We start from the raw sequence: 9,799 nt of genomic DNA on the forward strand, positions 1-9,799 counted from the left end.
CTATGACACCAGAGTACACTACCAAGGGTGACAAAATGAGACTCTGTCTCAAAAAAAAGAAAATTAAAAATAAAATAAAATCCCTAGTTTAAATAAAGTTAGCCATTCTTCTGATTTGAACAACCTTAGCTCATTGCCTCTGGTCATCTTTGGGATTAACTAACCCTAAAATGACATGTAATCTCCAGGCATTTCACTTAATCCTCTATACCAGCCAGAGCACTCTGTGTCAGCCAATCTGTCAACGTACGTCCAGCTGCTTAGAGAGCCCAGAAGTCATGAGGCATTACCCAGAGTCCTCCACGGCTCTGCAGCAGAGTGTTGGTCTTTCTGCATTTCTAAGCATCCCATCTCAGACTTTCTCTGTCCTTGCATCCTTTCTCTGTGATGACAAGCAGCACACAGAGGGGTAAATAAGGAAATTGCAACCAGATAAGCATATCTGCCATTCTAAGGACTATTCCTCGCTAAGTATGGTTTGGTTTGCTTGGCTATTGTTTTGTTTTGATTTTAATCAGTGTGAGTGTTACTTGTTCCCACTTTGCAGAGTCTCTAGCAACCGCTCAGCAGATGACACCTCAAGGATGAGGCTGAGGTGGAAAAAAGCTTCCAGGAAACTTTTGCAAGCAGCCACATACACGGCTAAGCAGCTGAGTATTGTGAATGCTTTTTCTGACCTTCTCTCTCTCTTTTTTTCATTTAACTATTTTAGGGAACATTTCTGGCCACCTACCGGGAACTCTGAGTAACAAAGAGATCTCCATGTGGCTGTTTTTTTCCTAAACCAGATGCATGTAGCACCTGGCAGCTGAGTGATTTGGGGAAAACAGCTTCTTGTCACACCTCTCTGCACTCCGCCAGCCCAGGGAATCACTGGGGATTTCAGAAATGATAGCACAGAGCTTGGCATTGACAATTCTTACTTTCCAGAGACGTATGGGGAATAGGAAAGCGTGCAATCCTTCCCCTCCTTTTATATAGCTTCTTGGCTTCATCTCAGAAGAACAAGATGGGAGTGCCTCCCGTCTCATTTGTTAGGATTTTGTTCGTGTACAACTCTATACATCATAGCTATTCCCATGCCAAAAAGACACCTTAGGTTTCCCCTCCCCGCCAGTAAATTACATCCAAAATTTTTGCACGTCTCAGGTAAACAGAACCTGATCTCTTTTTCTAATTCTATCCTGTCGTGCACAGGGTGCCGCCATCCAGGCAAATCAGTCATCACCCACTTTCTAATTTGCCCAGATTATCTTCTGCGGTCTTGCTCAGGTCATCCCCTCCAACCGAGTGCTCTCTCACCCCACTGTGCCTGCCAAACATCCTGCCTTCTTTCTGGGGTCACCGCAGCCCCAACCAACTCAGAGCTCACCTTCCTGTTGACCCCATGACTCTTGGGGGTGGCCCATTCACCGCATTTCACCTTTTGCTTCATGTTGCAGTTTGGGTGACTGTGTCTCCTCTACCCTTCCTGAGGGCGGGAAAGGTGGTATGGTCACTTCTCTTACTGAAAACATCTCATAGGTCCTAGGCACTCAAAAGTATTCCCCTGAAGATTTTAAGTGAATGTTACGTGAAAAGAGAGTGAAATGTCACACCACTCATTTCTCTAGGCATCTAGCAGCCCCCAAGCAAAATTAAACCAATAACTGTCTCCTTGACAGCGCTCTATTTAGTGCCTGTGAAGCTCCTGACTTTTGTTCCCCAGTCTAAGTCCTGACCAGCCAATGTAGTGCTTTTGGAATTGACAGATCTATGCCCAGGGGATTAGAAAAACTCCATTCCAGATGCACTGCCTCTTCTCTTGCTAATTATCTTCGATGTCTCCTGAACAAATTGCTCTGTAATCAGTAACTCCATCCTCTGCAGAGCCTGTGTCTAACTTAAGAGGTCTGAAAAATAGCTCTGTCCTCTCCACCTCCAACAGGGACAAGAGAGCAGCAAGCAGGCCCGAGAACAGCGCCTCACCCGAAGGGGGCTCAACGGGCAGGGGGCTGCGAGAGCTCAGTCTGGCCTGACACTCATCTCACACACAAGTCAAATGAGGCCACTTCCCCAAGGTCATATGGTGCCTGACTGGGAAGAATAAGACTGGAAGTCTGGAGTCCTGATTTCCCACGACTGTGCTTACCATTAATTACGCTGGCGTTTCCTCGAATCAGGCTCAGCCTGCAATCACCTAGTGTTTTTGTTAAGAAGAAAGAATCATCAAGACTCTATCACCACTGGAAAATGGGAGTTAAAAAAAATCATACCTTGTGGTGACTCAAGTTTCATACTTAGAGGATGAGAAGGGCTGGGGGGGGGGGGTTAAACGGAAAAAGGAAAATCATGGATTGATGCTGGAGTTGCACAGGAGAGTGGAGAGGAGTCCGTGTTAGAGACAGCAATGCAGGTACCACAGAAATGACAGGGTGTTTTAGTATCTAATACAAAAAAACCAGACTGGAACATGTCATGCTATGGCTTGGAATGCAACACTACTGGCATGTGGAGCAGAGGAAAGGACTGTGGTTAATAAATGGCTAGTGAAGGCTTCTTGGAGGAAGAACAGGGCTTAAATAGTGTGGCAGAGGGTGTGGCACAAAGGCAGGGGGGAGGAGGGATGGTCTGCAGGGGTGCTAGGCACAAGCCATCACCAAGTAAGGGACTACGGAGACTTGAGGAAAAATGTTATCATCCAAACATCAAATAAATGATGCTACTGTTTATTTCCCTCCTCCTGGTGTCACCTACACAGCTCTGCACACTTACTGTCTCATCAGTGTCACCTAGCACCTGCTCAGGGCAATACCCTACTTCGACCTGTCCTGCCCTATACAACTTCCCCCTCTCCCCATTAGGTAGCAAACAGGTACCAAGGGTTGACTATATGCCACAGTCAATGCCAAACAAGTGACATGTAGCATCTAATTTAGTGCTCAAGTCTGTTAATAATAGGTATGGTCATCTACATTCAACAGAAGAGTAAGTCAGGTGTGGCAGGGACAAATAATCCTCCCACCTCCCCCAAAATGCCCACATCCTTATGCTTGGAACCTACAAATGTGTTACCTTATATGTGTTAGAAGATGTTACAAAGGAACTTTGCAGATGCGATTAAGTTAAAGATCTTGAGATGGGAGGCTCTCCTGGCCTCATTTCATGGCCCCGCGTAATCACAAGGGGCTTTAAGAGAGGGAGATGGAAGCATCAGAGTCACAGGAGAGATGTGATGACAGAAGCAGAATCACAAGGCTGGAACCCGCACCATGGAGACAGAGGAGGAGGCCAGGAGCCAAGGATGCAGGCAGCCTCCAGAAGCTGGAAAGGGCCAGGAATGCAATTCCTCCTAGAGCCATTAGAAGGAACATGGCCCTGCCAGGCACCTTGATTTGGGCCCATAAGACCCATTTCAGGCTTGTGACCTCCACTCTGTCAGATAATAAATGTGTGTCGGCTTAGCGTCTATAGCTCAGTGGTTAGGGTGCCGGACACATACATCAAGGCTGCTGCGTTCAAATCCAGCCTGGTCCTGCCAAACAACAATGACAACTGCAACAAAAAAGTAGCCGGGTGTTGTGGTGGGCGCCTGTAGTCCCAGCTACTTGGGAGGCTGAAACAAGAGAATTGCTTAACCCCAAGAGTTGGAGGTTGCTGTGAGCTGTGACACCCTGGTTGAACAGAGTGAGACTTTGTTTCAAAAAATTTGAGACCAGTGATTCTCAAAGTGCACCCCAGTGCACATTTAATTAATTAAATGTGTGTCATTTTAAGTTGCTAAATTTGCAGCAATTTGTTACAGCAGGTAGAAAACCGAGTAACACTGGGTTTACACAACATTGCATTTCAACAGAGACATTATTTCACCTCCGTGGATAGAGACATTATTTCACCTCCGTGGAGGCTCTTCAAACAAAGGAAATTGTATAGATCTGGCAGAGCAGCAGGGGAGGGGTATGTGAGTGGGGGTGTGTCTTGCAGAGTACGAGCAAGAGAGTGTTGTAAGGAGCAGCTGTTTAGGGTACTTAGAAATTCATCACAATGGCAACAATTTGTTCTATAGAGATACTTCCCCCAAGTAGTTAATGTCACACCCAGGATAAGACTCTGGCCCAGGTTCCTAAAAAAAAAAAACCTGGTCAACACAGACCCCTCAAAGATTCCTTCCCTGAGTTTCCCATTCCTCCCTCAGCCTCCATCCTGTAATCAGCGACTGCAGTCTTCGTTCTCAAGAAGCCCACTGTCAACCTGGCTAATCAGGGTGGTGCAAGGAGCAGAAATGGGAACCATAAAAGGAAAATTGCTGAGCAGTTGGCTGCCCATTAGAGCAGGGCTGTGCCTGTCACTCCCCATTAATAAAAGAAAGGTGGGACTTGGCATCAAATCTCAGCTCTAATACTGCCTGGCTGGTTTTTATCGGCCATAAGAGACTCTGAGCAGGAAATGCCGGACCACTTCAAAAGTAGTTTATTATACAAAATTTACTTGGCATTCAACAAAACAAAGTAAAGTCGTTCTGCTGGTGGTGCACCTAAACATTTTGTTTTCAAGATAGTATAATCAGTTACGGGGGTCAGGGACAAAAAGACTACCCTGTGATGTGAGGAGAAGGGCATCCTACCTCTCTGGTCTTCCTCCCCAAAAGCTCATACCCTAGTCTAGTCCTGAGAAAAACAATCAGAAAAATCCCAGTTGAGAGAAATGCTACAAAATAACGAAACAGCCCTCCACAAAGCTGCAGGGACAGCCATTCCCGGACTGCCTGAGGGCTCTGGCTGGCTGGCTTCTTACCACCTGGATTCTCCAAAAGTCTTAGCCTTGGGATTAAGGTGAGCCATTCTCCAAATCTCAGAAATAGCCACAGTAAATGAACACCAAGACTCAACATGTGCAAGGCTCAGAGGTGCCTCTGGGCAAGTCACCCACCATCTAGAAGACCCTCTGCTTGTTTTTAAACTGGAGAGTCCAATGCAGATCACTGCACACAAACCACCTGAGGACTTTGTTCAAAGGCAGATTCTGACTGAGTAGATCGAGAGTGGAGCACAAGAGTCTTCACTTCTAACAAGTTCCAAGACAAGGCTAATGCCTCTGTCCCATGGATTGCATTTTGAGAAGCAAGGGTCTCAAAATGCAGACCTTTGCTTCTCAAAATGCAGTCCCATGGGAGTAGGGGACATGGGGCAATATCTGGAGGCCATCTTTGTAGCTAGAAGACAGATCTAATGCCATCTGGTGGGTACAGGCCAGGGACACAATATAGAAGGCGGTCACCACAGCAAAGTATTTTCAGGTACAAAATATCAGTAGCCCTATACTGAGAAACCTCAGTCTCGATCAGTGGTCCTCAAACTTGAGAAAGCATCAGAATCACCCAGAAGGACTGTTAAAACACTCATGGCAGGTCCCCCACTGCCACTGTCCCCAGAGGGTCTGATTCAGTAAATCTGGAGCAGGGCTTGAGACTGCACTTACTATATGCTCCCAGGTGCTGCTACTGCTGGTCCTGGGGTGCACTTTGAGATCCACTGGCCTCTACGATGGCCGAGGTCTGTGTAGCTTCAGCACTCTTGGCCTCCACCACTGCCCACGCAGAGGACAGGACTCCTTGCTTTAAGATACCCCAACGCTGAACCTGTTTATGCCATGGTAGGAACTGGCATGCCTCCCCTGTGACACCTTTAGATCTAGAGATGGGGCAAAATTAAGGGAAGTGAAAAGCACTCCATCTTGAAGAACCTTCCTAGTACTCTGGCCTCATGTTAAGGTGGATCCACTTTTTGGCTTTGGGGGGGGAAGGTGGTTGTTGTTTTGAGGCAGAGTCTCCCTCTGTCACCCTGAGTAGAGTACTGTGGCATCATCACAGCTCACAGCAACCTCAATATCTTGGGCTCAAATGATCTCCTGCCTCAGCCACCAAATAGCGGGGACTATAGGCGCCCACCATGACACCCAGCTCATTTTTCTATTTTTAGTAGAGATGAGACTTTACTCTTGCTCTAGTCTTGAAATCATGAGCTCAAGCAATCCACCTGCCTCAGCCTCCCAGAGTGCTCAGATTATAGCCGTGAGCCACCTGCCTGGCCTAGGCAGATCCACTGTTTTTTTTTGTTTGTTTGTTTGTTTTTATTAAGGCAGATCCACTTTTAAACAAAACCAGACATCTTTCTCCTGAAGCTAAAACAAAGTGTTGGGAAGACAGCCTACTCCCAGTTTTACTGTCTGCTCCTACATTTTCTGATCCCTTCTAAGTGACCCATTAAAGGTCAGAACCATGCGGAGAAATACAACTAATGGGCAAAGAAAAATAGCTGTCGAGCATAACGTCGAGCAGGCCCATGAGATGGCACACTGTGTGACTGAACCACCCAACCTCTCCATTTTCCTTACATGAAAAACTGTCCCCATGGGCTCAGCGCCTGTAGCTCAGAAGCTAGGATGCCAGCCACATACACTGGAGCTGGGGGATTCAAATCCGGCCCGGGCCTGCCAAACAACGACAACTACAACCAAACAATAGCTGGGCATTATGGCGGGCACTTGTACACAGCTACTTGGGACACAGGCACAGCTACTTGGGAGGCTGAGGGAAGGGAATCACTTAAGCCCAGAGTTGGAGGTTGCTGTGTGAGCTGTGACACCACAGCACTCTACCGAGGGCAACAAAATGAGACTATCTCAAAAAAAAAAAAAAACTGTCCTCACAAATCCAGATGACCCAGGAGTGAGCACAATGCCCTCGCCGCCCAGCCTGCCCACTTCTCTGTGTGACCTTGTCTCTGTGTGACCTTGGGCAAGTCCCTCTCCATTGTGAGGCCTTGGTTTACAGCCTGTACATGAGAATGACATTGGCACTTCCTGGGGTTGTTATGAGACAATGTGAGTCACTGACCCCAACCCCTGTGCCACACCACGTTAAGCATCAGGGCCACAGCAGTGAACAAAACAGACCAAGATCCCTACCCTGCTGGCTCGCTACAGGCCCACCACATTTTTTTGTTGAATTTACCCGAAGAAAATTAATGAGGGTGCCTCTCCCTGAGAGATCAGGCAAACACAGCCCCCAATCTACTCACAAAGAAGAGCTCTAACAAGCAAGGCAGTCAAAGCAGAGGAAATGGAATCCAGCGAGGCCTTCTCCAGGATGAATTATTTTTACCTCAATACTGTACGGGGCTGTGGCTCCCTGAGCTTTAAATATTAAGGGTTTTATTATAACTATTTCATTACCCTGAGCAGTACATTGCAGGAGACAAAGTTACTCCCTGTGACCAAGGCAGGAGCTAGGGCTGGCTGGCGTCAATGTCCAGTCTGGGAGCTAAGCTCTTGGAGGGAGGACCATGTCCTGTTCATCAGTGGGCATGTGGGGCAGGCCCCTCTGTGCCAGGCAATGTGCAGAGCACTGGGGATGGTGGGCCTCTGGGCATGGTGCCAAGGGATACACTCTGCAGCCAATGGCCTGAGCCTGCCCCAGGACTGCCAAAAGCCACAGAGGGCTTTCTAGATAAAGGCTCTGCTTACCTAGTAGCCATGAGCTCTGGCTGGTAACACAGCAGAGCAGGCTGAGCCTCCAAGGACCCCACGTCATGGGTCCCAGAAGTGGGCCAGCAGCATGGCCAGCCCTGACCTCATCCACCTCCTACCCTCCAGTACCACTGCTCACTGAGAGCTGCCCTGGTCCCCTGGCCTTCTTCTCACTGTTGGCCTTTCTCCCAGGGTGACGCCCACTGTTTGGGATCCTTTCACTGCTTACCCAGGCCTTATCTCTTTTCTCTCTGGACTCCATTCCCTGCTGTTCCTGTTTAACTAAATGTGGGGCTAGCAGATACTGACTTGCTAGTGCTACCCCTCCCTGGAAACACTGATTCAATAAACAGAGATTCACATTTTTCTTACAGGTCTTTTGGAGACTATTTTTTAGGTCAAAGGAATGATGGATGTGGAAATTTGCAGCACCACGAGAAAATGCAAGGGGACAAAAGGTTAAGATATAGGGGATAAGAAAGCATTTATTCCTGCTGAGATGGCTGCCTGGGTCACTGTACTTAGGTCAATTTTACAAATGAGGAATCTGTGGTGAGAGAGCTTTGGGGAACTTTCTTAAGAGTCACACAACTAGCAAAACACCCAGCCAGGATTTTCTGATCCTAAAATCACATGCCCATCCCCTCTTCTGGGAGGAGAGAGAACTGCTCTACCCACCAGGAGAAGCCAGTAACCCATCCCCATGCCCAACCTCCCATTCAAACATGGGGTAGGGAGCCCAGAGAATTGAGGCTTCCCCTATCTCCTCCCCCCACAGCCCTAGTCTGCAGCAATTAGAGTAAAATTCAAGCAGTAAGGCCCACACTGTGCCTGAGTGGGAATGAAACCAGCTCAGGTGTCCCAATAGGAATCACAGTCAGGATCCAGGTAAAAGTGACAACTCTGCCTGAGAGTTCAGAAGGCCAAACTAACCAATGTGGACTCAGGACAGCTGGCCCTCTGGGCGTCACTTCTCCAAGACCTGCCCAGGATGGCTGCTCACTGAAGCTAGGCTGGCCAACTAAAGCCAGCTGCAGCTTAACAGCTGGGAGTGGCTTCAAATGTCAGCCCTCCTGGGTCACATTTGCATTTTAACAGTCACCTTGGGAGAGGGAGGTGTGCTTGAGAGAGAAGGGAGGCCTTTTCTAGACCTGGAAAGGTTTTGATTTCCCAAGTGCTATTTTTCTGTTTCCTACTCAAGCCTTCCCTGCAAGGTGGCTTCTTCCTTCCCTGCAAGGTGGCTTCTGGTTACTTTTCTTTTGCATTGGACAGGACTCATTGGCTTTCAGGGCCCCCTGCCTATTTCCTTTCTCATAAGGGTGCCAGCTAATGGGCTCCCAGGGCAGGCTCTAGGCCAGTCCAGTCTGAGAGGGGTCCCTCCTGCCCTCTCTGCTGCCACCCACTCTGTGCCACCCACCCACACCTCCACACACTTGCAGTGGGCCTCTGTGTCTCACAAAGTACCCTTGACTACCACACCCCTGCCATCTCCAGAACTGATCCACCACACATGCCCTCCACTGACTCCCTCCCATGACACAAGTGACGATTTTTTCACACCTCACACAGCACACATACCCATGGTAAAATGGAAATGCTCTGGCATCTGCTGGTGATTCAGGTGTGACTCCCACCTCTGCCACTCATTAGCCATGTGGACTTAGGACACATCGCCTCTAAGCCTCGGCTTGCTCACCTGAGACACAGGAAGGACACACCTGTCTACTCCCCAGGCTGTTGTGAAGGTCGAGTAAGATTATGCATAGAGGGGTCAAAATAGGATACTCTTCTCTTCCCCTCAATTAGTACTGAGTTCAGTACTAATTGAGAAAAAAGATAAAAACAAAGCAGAGTAGAGCCAGCACAGTGGTTCACACCTGTAATCCCATCACTTGGGAGGCTGAGGCAGGTGGATTGCCTCAGCTCACAGGTTTGAGACCACCCTGAGCCAGAGCAAGACCTCATCTCTAAAAATAGCTAGGCATTGTGGTGGGCTCATGTAGTTCCAGCTACTTGGGAGGCTGAGGCTAGAGAATCACTTAAGCCAGGAGTTTGAGGTTGCTGTGAGCTATGACACCACAGCACTCTATCAAGAGTAACAAAACAAGACTCTGGGGAGGCCCCTGTGGCTCAAAAGGGTAAGGCGCTGGTCCCATATGCCCAAGGTGGTGGATTCAAACCCAGCCCCGGCCAAAAACTGCAAAAAAAAAAAAAAAAAAAGCAGAGTATGCTTTTTAAAGTCCATTTCATTGATAGAGCTAACCTGGAGAACATGAATTAGATTCAGGGCCAA

Source organism: Otolemur garnettii, unplaced genomic scaffold, assembly GCF_000181295.1.
Source record: "Otolemur garnettii isolate 467f Iridium unplaced genomic scaffold, OtoGar3 scaffold00016, whole genome shotgun sequence".
Taxonomy (NCBI): domain Eukaryota; kingdom Metazoa; phylum Chordata; class Mammalia; order Primates; family Galagidae; genus Otolemur; species Otolemur garnettii.